Here is a 17,077-nt window from a genome sequence, read left to right as displayed (position 1 = left end):
GAATAAAGTACAGCGTCTCAGCTGTGGGAAGCTCAGGGTTGTGGACTGTCCATCCCATCTGTGAGGTCCAGTTTTATCCTGGAAAAGCCAGCTGTACTTGTTGCTATGTGGCTGCAAGAACATTTGCCTCCTGCCCTAGGAGAAAAAAACACAAGGCACAGACGGGCTTCCCTTGTTATTTTAGTACATTACAGCAATCACTTAGTGTTTATTACACTAATTAATTACCTCCCTGTTTATTTTGCATGATTATTTGCTTTTACTTAGTGGGTAGATAATGAATTGCTGTTAGCTGAAGAGAGATAAAACAGAAATTAAAAAGACCTGGAACTCTGACTAGGCAAGTTCAGATCCACGGTTAGGCTGCTGCGTGCCTGAGGCAGGCCTCTCTGCACTCCAGTACAGCATCTCTGAGTCCTGGGCAGCTGCATTGTGGTGCTCAGTGTTTGAACTTGGAGGCAACTACTCACTCAGATATGCCTCATCTTCATGATGATGTGGTATGCATGGATACAACAAATACATTTAAATATGTAATTAGTACCAAAGATCTTTCCACCATTTATTAGGAGGCACATTTGTAGAAAGCCAATGCAAGGTTATTAACAAACTTATGGAAGATTTGAATTCTCACAATTAGAATTTTATAAACAAGTGTTCAAATGTTAACATTTCATAATGCTGTGAACTGCAAATGCAGTCTGGGCACTTCAGGGTAGAAGAAGTGTGGTTTTTAAATAGCTGGTAAAAACCTGATAATGAATGTACCAAAAAATTCAGGCAGTTGCCTTTGCAGCAGCTAATATTGATCCCTATAATCTCCTTATAGTGTGTAAGTAGACAAATACATCATAGTTGAATTTCATAGACTTGAAAAGATAGCATTTTTTAATTATGGAGAGCAACTAGATGACATTTGTTATTTTGTGATTGGCCTAAGTGATTGTGTCAAAATCAAGACAAATTTTCTTTGAAATATCTCTATTTTAGTGTTTATAGGAATTTATTCATTTATTTACTAGACTATGATGCACAGATGTATTTTGATATTTATTTTTATTATTTAAAAATTGGAGTATGGAGGGCGGTATGACATAAAAGTATAGGTTAATGTGGAGTCCAGACATATCAGAACCCTTAGGTGGTTGTTGTATGCCACCAAATGTAGGGGCTGAGAGCCGAACTCAAGTTCTCTGAAAGGGCTTCATGGACCTTAACTGCGGAGCCATCTCTCCAGGCTACACATCCATATTTTGAAATAATTTTTAGATGCATGTTTTTAAGTAAAACAAAATTACTGCACTTTCCTCTGACATTTCCCCCATTCCAACTCCTTCCATACCTACTCACTCTCAAGTGGACCCCCTCTTTTTCTTTAAAATACTTTTCGAGACTCAGACATTCTGAAGGTTTGCAAGTGGTATTACTCTATTTGAGTGTGAGCTTGCCATAGGTATTGTTAAGCTGATTAATCGGTTTTAGAGCAAGATGGAACTAAAGTGTTTGTAGCATGTCTGTGAGTTCACAGGTTTTACATTTTTCTTGTTTAAGTTAAATTGAATGTGATCATAAAATATACTATGTACTTTTTAAAGTTGTAATGATGGAATATTAAATTTTTCCCAATCTCATTATTCTAGGATATTGTATTGATTTATGTTCATATAAATTTTATCTTATCTTTAATTGACATGTAATGATTATGCATATTTATGGGTGATGTGTCCATCTGGTTTTCTATATAAGCACAAGGAGCAGATGATGTTGTTTTACATATATGCATATATGCACACACACATACTTATCTCTAGTCGGGGCATCAGCATCCTCTTTTTCATTTACATTTAGTGTATTGTAAGGGCTGAAGAGGTAGGTCAGTGGTTAGAGCACTATTGCTCTTATAAAGGACCTGAGATTGATTCCTAGTACCTGCATAGTACCTTGCAGCCATCAGTAACTCCAATACCAGTGGATGTGAAGTTCACTCATGACACATTATATATATGCAAGTAAAACACACATACACATGGAATAAAATAAGTCAGTCCATCCCATGTGTGCTAGGGTGGAGCTTCATCATAGACTAAATTAAAAGGTGAAAGTGAACTGAGTGCCTGTGTTCATCTTGTTCTGCCTTCTGATGGAAGATGGAATGTGACCAGCCATCTTCTGCTCTTGTCTCCATGCTTTTCCCACTGTTGGATTCTATTCCCTTAGGCCACAAACCACAACAAGCCCTTCCTCTTAAACTGCTTCCTTTTGTGTATTTTGCCATAATTAAAGTATAGTAACTAATTGAGTTAGAATGAAACCTGCAGCTGAATTACAATTCTGATAGATTAGTTACTTGATTTTTAGGAAATAACTGTTGTGTATTTACTTTTAAAAAATCTGTTGTAGGGGCTGCTAATATAAACCTCTATTATGGGGCTTTTGCAGACCTGCTTCTGCTTCAATAATAAAGACATGGAGCCTTTTATGCAGTTTAGAGCTTTTGATCTTTAGCTGGGGCAGTCTATCAGCTAGTTGCTAACTTAATCTGATTTTCCAGCCTATGTCCCTGCCAAGTGGCTTCTTTTTTTTACTGCCTCACTCCATTCCAGTCTTCCTTCTCCTTCTTCCCTGTCTGCTTAAAATCTCCCATCTCTGTCTGAGTATCTCCTGAATCTCACCTGACCAGAAGTTCTGTCCCCTTTTTCCTGCCCCAGTTATTGGCAGTCAGATCATTATTATAACCAATCAGCAGTAAAACATTGCTTGCTCCACCTCTTAGGATTGCCTTTAGGCCATGGGACTGCTTGCCTTTCATGTTTTGAGCAGGTATAGAAAGACAAGCATTTACAAATAGAAAACCCTGTGATAGGCCATAGAAATGACAATACCAAAATTCTGCCAGCACTTAGCTCTCTGTCAATACAGAGTTAACAATTGAAAACAACAGAGACACTTTCAAACAATGTGAGAAAGGTCATCCTTACAGACCAATGTTGATTTAATGTATATTAACTATAAAAAACATACAAAAAGTATCTAGCTAATGTTTGTATGGCATACTATAGAATTTCTCAACTACAGGGCCCAGGCATTTTGTACATGTGATATTTAATTTTTAAATATTAACAAAAATATATTTATTAAAGTCTCTTACTATTTTAAATGTCTTTTTATATAGTAAACCACTTAATTTATTAAACTATAATACTACAAGTAACTAGTTAAAGTTTAGACAGCAGTTCTCAACCTACCCAATATGAAAATTTAATTCTTTAAAATAATTTTGTCCTCGTAGAATGAATCATTATGTCAATGCCACAAGAAAAGCCTTGCTGTCATGACTCTGTGTTCTGTTACAAGGAACAAGTCAATTTCATAAACATCAGTATGACAAAATGGTGAACTTTTTAATTGATTAATATTGTAATGTCCATAAAGGGCTCATAAGGACCCAGAGCTCAGGCTCAGGCCCAGGCCTCTCAGTTTGCTCTCACACATACAAAAGAGCTGAGCAGTTGAGAGTCTTGTAGGATTTTCAAAAGCAGTTTCAGTTTTTAAGCATTGATGTCTCTTGCCTCTCCATCTTTATTTTTCTCTCACCCTTCCCTCTCTTTTTTGTGGTGACATATAGTGGTTAGGAGACACCTTGTAGGAGTTGGATCTATCCAACAATTAAACCCAAACACATGTCAGCAGGCTCTGGCAAGTACTTTTACTGGCTAAGGCATCTTGGCAGCTCCTTTCTGGTGTTTTTAATCTAAGCATTTAGAAAGAGGAATGAGAAAAATGGGAAGAGGAAGGTAAGTTGAAATTGGGTAAAAGAAGAAAAACTCTTGAGTTAATACACAATTATTGTCAATAGATAATTATGAAAGATGAATGTTTGATATATTGCAATAAAGATTTGTAAAGGGATGAAAGCTAAACCAACATAGAAACTTTATAACTGCCTTTTCCTTTTATAGTTCTGTTTGTAAATAATGACATCATCATGTGTTCTCTCAGGGAGATATGAGCAAACATGTGTTTACCTCAGATAGGGCATCAATAACTAAGCAAATAGACAATTATAGCTATGTCCAGCTTGATGAACCAATGAGATTATTGGGGTTAGAGGAGCATGGATGACTTGCACAGCAGGGACTGGAACTCACGTAGGCTACATCACTTGTCACCTCATAGGCATCCTTGTCACTAAGGAGCCTTCTTTGTCCGGTGATTGTTAACTGCTAGTGTTACTTGGAGAAGGTGATCCTTATTTATTTCATGACCTGTCCTTCTTTCTCCATGAGGCAATGTTCTACTGTAGAGGAAAAAGGCATACAAGAAATATCACTGTAAAAATGAAGAAAAGAAGTCCCACTACATGTACCAAAAGAACACTGAGCCAAGTACATTGGAAGACTCATGTCACATTAGCATTCTGGCAATAGGAGGGTATTTCTATATCATGATGTTTACATGTACTGTTGAGTTATTAGAAGCAATGGTTTCTCTAATCGCTGTTAAGTTACTGTTGCTTAAATAATCATACCCAAGATCCTCTGTTATCCAATCCCAACTGGTCAGTCATACACACATGTACACATGAATAGCACATATCAAGTCATATACACAAACACATGTGTGCATGCACGTGCACACACACATTATATAAAAGAGAAGAGTTCACAAAGACAACATGGAAGGGGAGTGGGAGGAGTGAAAATAGTACTTGATTTTATTTTATACAGCATTTAAGTATAAAATTCTTTAAAAATTTTGAACTATGGGCAATCTAAAAAGTCATGAAACAGAAGTTATAGAATATGATCATGAAAAGAAAGCCATTGTGCATTGTGTGCCTGCCTGTGGCAGCTTGTACAGCTCCTCCTGGTGTTTGGGAAGCTAGGCCTTAGGAAGAAGGCTTTCAGGTGGCTATGCAGCTTGGCTTCTCAGAGTCTGAAAGTCCACGGTGTCTTCAGCAATAGGCCCTTGTCTTCAACTCTGAGCGATACCCAAGACCAATAGCTATAGTCTACACTGTTTTAGAATTCTCTTGGATGACTATAGTAACTAATGATTTGAAAGATGTTTATATGTCTAGGGCTAAGATTTTGTTAGATTTAAGCAATGGCATTTGTGAGTAGCACTGTCAGCCTAAGAACCATGACTTCATTAATTAATACACACACACACACACACACGTACACACATACATACACATACACACACATACACTCACACACAAACATACACATACACACTCACATACACACACATACATATACACACATACATACACATACACACATACACACACATACACTCACAAACAAACATACACACACATACACACATACACACACATACATATACACACATACATACACATACACACATACACACACATACACTCACACACAAACATACACACACATACACACATACACACACATACACTCACACACAAACATACACACACATACACACATACACACACATACACACATACACACACATACACACATACACACACACACTCACACACACATACACATACACATACATACACACACATACACACACATACACACATACACACACATACATACACACACATACGCACATACACACACACATACACACACTCACTGACTTGTATTACTTAATTTTTAGATGAATAAAAATAATATGATTCTTTGGTGTTTTGTTTTGTTTTGTTTTTTGTTTTGTTTTGTTTTGTTTTTCGAGACAGGGTTTCTCTGTGTAGCCCTGGCTGTCCTGGATCTCACTATGTAGACCAGGCGGCCTCGAACTCAGAAATCCACCTGCCTCTGCCTCCTAAGTGCTGGGATTAAAGGCATGCGCCACCACTGCCTGGCTTAATAACATGATTCTTTATGCCCTTTTCAAATATCCTTAGTGTTATTTTTCTCCTCTGGTATTGACCCCTTTACCCTCTCCCCATCTCTCCGTCATAACATTTGTATCAGTGTACCCCCACTCTGGTGCTTCCTTCCTATAATTCCTTTTTACCTTCCTGATTTCTGAGGTACTCCATGTTATATATTCCCATCTGAGGATTTGGAGCAGGGACTACAGATGAAAGTGAACACTTCCTGAAGCATTTGTTTCTCTGAGACTGTGTTACTTCATTCAGTACAATATTTTATAATTCTATCCATTTACCTGCAAATTTAATGAGTTTAATTTTTCTTTATAGTTGATACTGAGTATATGTATCACAGTTTCATTATCTGTCCATCAGTTTAGGGATAATCATTTCCACTCTATAGCTGTTATGAATAAAGTATCCAGGAACATGGCTGAATAACTATGAAATATTATAAGTATAAAAATATTCTTATTACTGGTATTGGAGAGATAGTTCAGCAGTTAGGACCATGTGTTACTCTTGCAGAAGACCAGATTCCAGCACCGACATGGTGTCTCACAACCATCTGTAACTCCAGTTCCAGGAATCTAACACTTTCCACTGGCCTCAACAGGTACCAGACATGTACATTATGCACATACATACATACATACATACATACATACATACATACGAGTACTCATACACATACACACAAGAAAGAATAAATAAATCTGACAAAAAATTAAAAAAAAATCTTATAATATAGAACATTATTACTAAGGAGAAAGGTGGGTCTGAGAGAATATATTTTCATTTATACTATGGAAAAGGATAATTTATATAAAAGAGTTTAAGTAGTTACAAACAAGAGTAATGAACATTCAGCATGATATTAATGTGAAGCTGAGATTCACCATTCAGTGTAAATAAATGTTCCTTTAAGCAAATGTAAAACTCTTTACTTTCACTCATATTAATAATTTGGTAACTGCCAGCTTAACATTTTTCAACTGTTTGTTTGGATTTGGAGACATAGGAAATATTAAGTATCACTGCTAAAAATAATGCCAAATACAAAAATATGTAGAAAATTTAAGTGACATTTTCCCCAGGGCAAAATGTATCTGTGCTTTGAACAGCTCTTCTCTTTGGTGAGCATCATCCCATGCAACAAACAGTAGACAGTCAGAAGTACAGACAGACTCTTCATGATGACCAGTTTTTTTATAGACCCCTATATATTGATGAGTATGATCTATTTATTCTAGTTATATGCAGGCTCAGGAATAGAGGGTAGTTCTTAATAGAATGCTAAGAGTTAGAACTGCAAACCAAAAATCTTTTGAAGATTGTACCATTTGGACACACTTCTACCCACCAAATAAATAGATGAATATAACTGAAAACTATTTTCAATACAATATATTTATACAATACTTCTTCTTGATAAATTATTAATAAAATAAGACCCAGGACATTTTTTGTATCTGGGAAGTTCCTGGTTTATTTCACCCCAGTTTATTTCTCCCAGCCATCTAGAAGTAAGCTTCTTCAACACATGCTAGGTTTCTTCTTCATCTTTTAAAGGACACTTTCCAATCATGTATGCACCTTTTAATATTATTTTACTACTTGATCTCTTATTACTCTCATGTGAAGAATGTTCCTTTTGCTGACCTGCATGACTTTTCCTTCCAACTTAGCCATTTCCAGCTCTACGGCTAGAATTTGTTCATAGGAAATAGGTCGAAAGATACCAGCATGTCAAGGGATTACTGCTTTTTGGCAAAAGAGCTCAGTGTGTCAATGGCTGAATGCTGCAGTTGAGCCTAGCCTGGCTCTTCTGGTGCTCACATTGGTCTTCACTAGTTCACCATTCACCAACCACATCACTTGATAGCACGAGTCTGTCTGCATCAGGATGGGCCCCTTAGGCCTCCTCTCAGGTTTGTTTCTCACCTTTTAGTAGGCTAGCTTAGCTTACCTTTCATGGAATGACATGGCTACATATATAACAAAACCAAAACAAATCTGCATGATTTCCAGAAGGCTATGGTTTCAAAGGGCACATTTTTATTTCTACTGTTGTCTTTTAGCTGAATTAAATATCATGTGTAGCCTAGATTCTAAGGATATAGTGATGGACTTTTGGTGTGATGAGCTCGCAGCCCCTAATATGGCATGCTGTGTGGTAAAGCCTAGTTTCATGATGTTGGCTTGTGCACTAAAGTCCAGGATTTCAACCTACTGCTCATGTCACAAGAGTTTTAGAGATAGGGCATATAGGGAAAACATTTAAGTGAGGGTGTGACTGCTTTCTGATGTATTGCTGTGTTAGGGAGGGCATGTCTAATTCTGGGAGGCAGCATGAGGAAGACATCTGTTCCCATATGACAGAGACATCAGGAAGGGAATACAGCTGACATTTCAACCTCCATCTGCCTCATTTTTTCTCTACTATTAGAAATCTAGAGGATTAACAAAAGACTGCTTATTAATTGTGCTCCTTCAAATCATTATAGAAAATGGATGTTTGTTCTTATGTCTAAAATAGAATATTACCTTTGATCTCAGTATCACTGTAATTCAGAGCAGCATTTAGAATGATACCAGGCACTCCAGTGATATTCATTGGGCTAATGCCTCGCTGAATGCCTAGAAGAACACTTCAGTTTGAAGAAGAAGGGGTCAAGCTGGCGGAGAGAAGCCAAGGCTGTTCTTCAGGTTGCTGAGATATTTTTGGCTCTGGGTATTTTATTTTTATACCATCCTATAATCAGCACCTTTGGCTCACATTCACATGGCACATATGTTCCTTTGTGCTGAATAATCACTGTTAGCTGGTAGGCATCACCTCTTTCGGGATTGTTCTGTTATTGTGACCTCTAAAAAGACAAAGGAAGCACAGTGAATTAGCATCCTGCCTACTTAGCATCTCAGCAGTGAACAGTTGGTTTCAGGTTTTGGCACCCCCAGCACTATTCTTTCATTATGATTCATACAAGGGAATCCACTGAGATCAAATACATCAGCAAGGGCATTTTTAGAATCTCGTTTCCTGGCAAACTTCAAGAGAACTTGGATTTCTTTGTGTTAGATGGGAGAAACTTGTGGTAATCTGCTTCAAGAGTACTTTCCTATTTAGAGAATTTCAAGGAAATATATGTTTTTTATTTTAGCAATTTCATACACATAATGGTCTATGATGTTCATATGATACACTGTACACAGCATGATTGTGTAGGTCAGGACACAAGAGGACATGCAGGGGCTATCAGAAGTTGGAAGATATTATTTCCTTGCCCTTCCCTTCCTGAAGTTACTCAGACCACTGTAATCGTGATCGTAGTAAGACAACTGTGTGGGGGATTATCAGATTCTCTACAAGGAAACAGAAACAAGGAGAGGTTTAGTAGCTGGCCTGAGGTCCCGAGACTTGGGAGTGGCATGGTGAGATCCTTGGATCACAACCTCAGCTCACAGGGCAGCCCTTTCTCACTCAACCCCATCACTCTCTTCCTGCGTGCTTCTAGCCGCTTCTGCTTATTATGTTTGTGGATTCTCTTCCCTGGTAGACTGCTGACATTGTTCCTCATTTCCATTCCATCATATTCAATACTGCAGTGAAGATATTTACCCCACACTCTTGGGAACCTATCATCCTTGCTCTTCTGTTGGAGCATCATTCCCATTATACTAATTATTACCTTTGTGATTACCTTTAATATTTTGTTTAGTTATTTAATTCATCACCCCCTTGTCATGATTTCTGGATGTTTTCTTTCTCTGGCAGACAACCTTTAGCATTCATATTGATGTCCCCTAACATCTCTTGACACAGACAATCATTCAAATTCTTCAACAGTATTTTATTTTTATTTCTGTATGAGTGAGTATATGTAACTATGTGTTGTGTAAGTACAGGTGTGTATGCTGGTACTCATCAGGGCCAGAAGATAGTGTCAGTTTCTTTGGAGCTGGAGGTACAGGCTGTTTTGAGTCACAGAACATGGGTTCTGGCAAGCAAACTCTGGGTCCCTGTAAGAACAGCAAGTGCTTTTCACTGAGACATCCTGGCAGATCTCAGTTATACAAAACTGTCTTTACTATGATAGCCATCACTGCAACCTATGAGAAGACTCACAGTCAGCAAACAGCATGCAGGACAATCTACAATGGCAGTATTGAATCTGCTTAGGCGGGTGTGTGCTATAAAGTTGGTTGGCTAGCTACTTTAGTTTGGGGGAAGTTGCCTTCTATAAACCTTGGTTCATTCCCGGGTAAGATTTAGAGTCTTTCTATAATATTTATAATCCAGTTTTTGCTAGAGCCAAGTGGGAAATTATCAGGTAGGAGTATAGTATAAAGCTTGACATGGTGTGTAAATCCTCAGTAAACTCTGGCACTAGCCATGCAGGCACACGCAGTCCTCTCTCTTCAGTGATTCAGCTCTTAAGAGTTATCATCATTCTTGAGTACCGGGCCTTTTCTCCTGCTTCTCTCCCTTGTTCACGACAGATGATCACATGTATCTCATACTAGATGAACTTCTCTTGGTTTGCATTTATTACTCCTGAGTGGCCTCTATCTTCATAGCAAGTCATAACAATACCGTGCTTGTTAACCAGCACCACCAGATCTCTCATATTCCTGGATTTCTATGCTTACCTACCCTTGGATTCTCCTAGCCTGTAATTCTAAAGCTGCACATCTTTGGAAAAGTTGTGTTTTCTTACTAAATCTCTACATATTCATACAGTTTAACTTTGTCTGGTCCTTATTAATACTTAGAAATGTTTAGCCATCTGAACTGATTCCATATATATATTCCATATGTATTGAATCTACTTAAATTTTCTACTTTCACTAAATTACCAACACCAGTTACGCATAACTGTTGGATTTACCAGGTTAAGACACTCTTCCTTGCAAAAGCAGATACCGCTTTTCTAACTTCTGCTTAGCTTCTGACATTGAGTTTAAACCTTCCATGGTTTTTGTGGAGTTATTTTGTCTATTTGGCATTTATTAACACAAAGATATCACTCAAGACTCTTGGGTAAAATGAGAAGCCTATCATTTTGACTGCATGTGCATTTATCTTCATGGGAATGCTTATTGAGCATCCTGGAGAACACTGGCTCCTTGTGACTTTGTGTCTTGCCAGGGACAGTCCCTCTAACAGTCTCTGGTGTGCATTGCTCATAGTCCTTTAACAGTGATATTCCCATGTCCACCAGACTACAGGGACATTTATAAACTACTCTTTCCCTTTCCTTTTCACTCCTTCACTAACATCTGTCATGCCATCCAACTGTGCTCTACCTGATCACTGTAATCTTAATAATCTTTTAATATAACTCTCTTATGTGTTTCCTTTTTGAATGCTTGGAGATATGGTTAACTCTGCTTAATCCCTTACATCTTTCTTCTGTTCAGAAGAGAAAATATCTGTGCTAGATTCCAGTGCACATGATGTAACTTAGAAATTGTACAATCCTAAACCAAGGCAAGTCTATCCTATTTGAGTTAAGACACACAGTTTTAGAGTTAGGGATCAAGGGCAATTGCTTCTGAAGTTTAAGAGCAAATCAGAAAATACCACAGTCATATAAGCGATACAATGAACTATGGAAGCATTATTATTATTATTATTATTATTATTATTATTATTTATTATTATTATTTGTGGAACATCTATATCAATCTGTGCCCCACGCCCAGCAGCTGTGGCTATCTGCACAAGACCTGTATAGGATCAAGCCAGCCGAAATTTGGTAATAAGACCCTGCTCCTTCTGAGGAGCTATAGACAACAGATAGTTATTACAGGAAGGAGGGAGGAATATTCTGTTTTGGGAGATGTGGCCACTGGGGTAGGTTTTCCATACTCCAGTGGATGGACTCACACCCATGCTTTTGTGGGCCGTACTAACTGGACTTAATGTGTTAAACAAAGCAAAGCAAAACAAAACAAAACAAAACAAAAACAAAACAAAAGGACACAGAGTCAGGAAGAGAGTGTGCTGCGTGGGTGGGGTGGGGGGAAGAAAAGAATACTGATCTTAATTTGTCTCCAGAGAAGTGCAAATTAGAGAACAGATTATTCTGAGATGTTCTCACAAGGTCTTTTACAGGAAAGTCCAGCCAATAAAGGATGCTCTTCTCTATTCCAGGAGTATAAAATGGTGTATGGAAGACAAAATGAGTTTCTTTTTCTTTATTTGTTTTTAAAGAAATGTCCTCTGTTCCTTTGCTTAAAACAGTGGCAGCTTTAGCTTCTAGCCTTCTTGCCCTGAGACGGCCAGTGTGCAGTTGAGTTCTTCCAAGTCGCATATGATAGACAGATGAAAGTTTGAACCTTTGGAAAGATCAAACCTCTTCTAAACAGTTGGAAATTTAATCACCTAAAGATTAAGTCATTACTCTGTGTATAGTTTTTCCTTTTTTTCCTCCTTTTTTGCAGATGGGCGTGCAAAAATAATTTTACTGTGAATAATTTGTTAGGTCAAATATAAAAATTAAATTGAGAAGATTTTGCTGAAAGTGTCATTGAATACTTCAATTAGTTCCAATTTGTAAGTAAGCTTTTGGGAATAATGAAAATAAACAACAACAACAACAACAACAAAAGCAGTACAAGATAATTTCATTGAGATTTATAACATATATTCCTGACAGACTTTGTAGAGAAACGTGGGTTTCTGCAGTATAACTGTAAATTTAGTAAGCTTCTTATTTTCTTTTTTATTTATTTATTTTTATTTTTTGGTTTTTTGATACAAGGTTTCTCTGTGTAGTCCTGGCTGTCCTGGAACTCACTCTGTAGACCAGACTGGCCTCGAACTTAGAAATCTGCCTGTCTCTGCCTCCCAAGTGCTGGGATCAAAAATGTGCACCACCAGTGCCCAGCACTTGACACACTGAAAACTCAGAAATTGAGTGTAGATAGAACCACTATAAAAGATTGTACTAAGTAAAAACTTAAAACCCCTCTCCCACTCTGTTTTTTTTTTAAAACAAACTGCATAGAGTAAATGTATCTATCCCAAATATTTTACATGGATATTTTTTAGCTATTAGCTGAGTAGGACTTAAGTAGTTATTAATTAACTGTAAGATGAGGTAGCTGTAAATATTCAAGTGATGCAGGGTGGTGGTGGAATATGGTAGTCAACATGAATGAAAGGAGTTGTGGACATTATGCAGTGATTTGCTAGTTTGTCGGAACTAGAGAAAGTAACTGAACCATTTAGGGAAAAATACTGAAATCTGAATACTGCAAATAGGAGATCTTACTTGCTGTCTACTGTAGAGTTCCAGCATGGTGTTTGAGTTACAGACTCTAGCCAGAATTCTTACTTTGATTTGATGATATTCCATGCCTTTATTCTGAACTTGGCCTTCTAAAGATAACAATAATATTCAAGATATCATGGTGCAAAGAGACAAACTCTGTCTCTGGACTCAAATATGAATTTATCTCTATTTTCTCCATTGTCTTCTGAATTTATTTGTATCTCTGCATTATGATTCTTAGTATGTAGAATGTATACTTAGTATTCTTGTAGCCCTGGGATCAATCTCCCCTCATCACATGATCAGGCATGGTAGTATGTGCACTTGTAGTTCTGGGACTTGGAAACTGTGAGTTCAAGGTCATCTTGAAAAACATTAGACCCTGTCTTAAGATAAAATCAAACCAAGCCAAACCAACCAACCAAACAAAATACCTTGAGGATTTAGATGCATGGCAGAATACTTGTCTGGTGTGTCTAAAGGACCTACTTGAATCTAAAAGAGCAATTAGCAGAAAAAAGTATTTATGTCTGGGATTTTAGGAAATGTGAATATTTCTGTGGATTCTATATCCAAAACAGCATTCATTAATATTCTGTCATTCTCATTTATGTTTCAGAAAGTGTTAAGAAATTTTCTTGGAGTCAAAGAGTGCAGGGATATGAAACATTACACAGATGTTGATGGATTTGTGGGACCTGACCCACATAAAGGCCTTTAGGGCAATCTCTTGCCCAAATGCCCTGTCTCCTTGCAGTATGCACACTGGTCTTTATCAAGGAATTTTCTTCTGTTGCCAGGCACTATCTTACTAGGCTCTTGAGGCTTCTTAGCTTCTCTCCTGTTTTTTATCTCTCTTTAGCTCTCTAGTCTCTCTAGCCTCTTCTGTCTCTTCTCTTCTAAATGTTCTCTCCCTTCATTATGCCTTCTTCACATTCACAGTCCTTCTGTAACATCCTTTTTCTTTCTCCATTTCTCTGTTATAAAACATTTTCTCAGCTACTTACACTAGTTTCTTTAACCACTTGTCTTGCATCCCTTCTCACTTTTGTAGTCTTTCAACTCCATCAGAAATCCAGGAATGACCGAATAATAGAGAATATATGGGAAGCCTAACACAGCTTCTAAAAATATTGCCAATTGATAGAGACTGCTAGACACCTGGACAGTCCTTACTTCAAAATGTGGGAGCATCAATCTTCAGCCTTCTGGCCTATGTATGTCTGACAGAGAAACAGAAATATTAAGGACTTGCCTACTCTGTCTCGGCAGATACAAGCTGTCCTAGGCTTGTGTGTCCTTTTTGGACAGTATTGTCTGCAGAAGAAGAGGCAACTTTTGCCTAGTAGCTGTCCCACCACAACTGGAGCAACTCCAATGATGCTCAATTTCTCCTTTGAGTCTGTAAAGGGATCCTATCAGGAACAGACAAGTCTCTAGCCAAATGAATAAATAATATTAAATGTCACATTTTGTAGATTGCTGATGTTTTTTAAAACCAACTATCTATGTAAAGTGATCTGGACTATTGTTTGTGAACAACTCTCAGTTATTTTTAATTAAAATCTTGAAATCACCCTAACAATAATCTCAGAGCCATGAATCTGTTAATTTGGCTCTAAACTCACAGGTCTAAAACATCTCAGATCTGTCTATAATAGCAGTAACAGAAGGGCTGAGTCTAAGCCCTGTCTACTATAGGAAGTAAAAGAAAATTAAAAAAAAAATTACTTATAAGGCCTATAGACAGCTCTCACTGAGACCAGAAATTTCTTAAGTGGATACAGAAAACTTCACTTTTGGTCTTGAAGTATGCACAACAGAACTGTATTAGCTACACTTCTCAGTCAATAAGAACACTATTGTGCACCTAATCTTACCAACAAATTCTCAATTTAAAAGCTTTTACTCATTTCTTGCATACCAGTTTAAGATATAAATGGTTTATAACACAAGCCTCAATTTTTACCAATTAATACTACAAATATAGGATACAAAACTCAAAACTAACAATATAAATGTTAAACCAAACTTTCTAAGAATAAGCTGTGTATCTAAAGAAAAACTCAAATACCTGATCAAATTCTAGTCACACAATGTTTCTAGTTTAAATTATCTTTGCACCAATCAAATCATTTTCAGTAAAGGATAAATATTATCAGAAGGTTCTTTTCTCCAAATTATGATCAAAATAAATTATGAACCAAATAAGAACATATGACTTTAATTTAGTAACAATCATAAAGTTTCTATATAATTAATTCTGGCTATTTCCTCCCTCTTCCAAATATGACCATTTTACATTTTCTAGAAAGACAACCTATTAATAACCTTCTCTATTCCCAAAACCCAGGGAACTGGATCAACGACTCTTCATAACTTCTTCAAGCTGAACATGGGTGATGAGATATTGTGGTGGGGGGAAGAAAATAGAATTTATCAGTCTCCTGATGTCTGTGTTTTGACTGGATCCAGTTGAAGTCTGGAGTTCAGGTAGGTCAGTTTAGCATGTCAGATGAAGAAATTCACCAAGACTGTATATTCTGTAATATATAAATCTCAAAACAAAATTTTAGTATCATATATATATAATGTATATATATAATGTATATATATAATGTATATATATATATATATATATATATATATTTGATTCTCTTCTGTTTGTCTCTCTTGTTTAGAGCCTCAGATTCTTAACAATATCTGTTAAAGGCAGGCAATTATCACTGTTCTCTCTCTCACAGACTTAGCCTGTAATTTGCCACAGCAAGGGGGCTTAGAGCTGCTCTTTGTTCCAACTTGGAGTGCTTGGGTCATGTGACCCAACTTTGGATGCTTGAGTCTCCTCACCCAGAGTATCACTCAAAGAAGGAAAAAAGGAAAAAGGGATAAAATGTAAACTTTAACTCTCAGAGCAATAATTTTAAATTACTAGCAGAAATTATAAAAAATTAATCCACCGGCAAACTCCATTTCTTGCTGGTCTTTCCCAGCCGTCCTGGAGCCTGCACCTCTGCCACCATGGAAGTGTGTCTGGGCAGCAGCTAGTTGCCAGTGAAGGGGGCGGTCCCCCGCTCTCTCTCGGCTCTAGGATTCTGCCAGGGAATTGTAACACTCGGGACAGGTGGTTCAGTGCTAGGAAGCCCATGCCAGTGGGGAGTGGGGGCGTGAGCCACGCATTCCCACAGCAGCCGCCACCACCGCAGGACCATGCCTCCAAGCCGCAGAGCACACAGCCTGTTCCCCACCCAAGCCCAACAGTAGCCGCGGCCCTTGCCTTCAGAAGCACCTGCCTCAGTCTAAATTCCCAGAACATACAGCAAGATACCAAGAAGCACAGAGAAAAACAATCACCACACAGACAGCTCAACCTTGCCATGTCTATGAACACAGAGAAAGACAATTCACACACAGTTCACCCCTTCCATGGGCTCAGTTACAGACACCAGTGTGTTCCTGCTCACACAGATCATTAAAGCCAGGACACAGAGTTGCTTGGCTGTGCCCACCATGCCAAGATGAACTAGTTAGTCCTGCACACAGCAGGGGCCAGATAAACCAGGTTAGACAGATGGAACTCGGTAGCAGCCTCCTTGCCGGCGACCCCAGGATGGAGTTGAACCCTTTCGGATTATACTTCCCAGACAGAGTCCTGCCTCTCAAGACTACCTCCAAGAAACTGAAAAACCGAAACCAAACTTCCTTGCGGCCACACAGATTAAAGGCACACATTCAAAAAAGTCAGACAGGCATTTAAACAGACACAAACTAAAACAACCTCGGTACCTCCGATCTCCAGTCACTGGTCCCATGAGGAGGACTTTCCCATCCAATGCACCATGATGTAAGATTACGTCCAGGATGTCGTCCCACCCACAAAGACACAGAAACAGAGATCTCTGCAAAACCCTGTCTTGAAAAACCA

At 37.9% G+C, this 17,077-nt stretch overlaps 1 long non-coding RNA gene across 1 annotated transcript in view; it reads left to right on the top strand.

Annotated features, from left to right (window-relative positions):
• The window catches only part of LOC116073413, a 68,795-nt gene that overhangs the window by 37,888 nt on the left and 13,830 nt on the right, over window positions 1-17,077 (top strand). Inside the window, exon 4 of the long non-coding RNA XR_004111791.1 lies at window positions 15,506-15,645. This is a non-coding gene — a long non-coding RNA (uncharacterized LOC116073413). The remainder of the gene's footprint in view (window positions 1-15,505; window positions 15,646-17,077) is intronic.

Source organism: Mastomys coucha, unplaced genomic scaffold (genome assembly GCF_008632895.1).
Source record: "Mastomys coucha isolate ucsf_1 unplaced genomic scaffold, UCSF_Mcou_1 pScaffold23, whole genome shotgun sequence".
Taxonomy (NCBI): Eukaryota; Metazoa; Chordata; class Mammalia; order Rodentia; family Muridae; genus Mastomys; species Mastomys coucha.
Note: the sequence above shows the minus strand (reverse complement) of the source record. Positions and strands in the feature narration are given on the sequence as shown.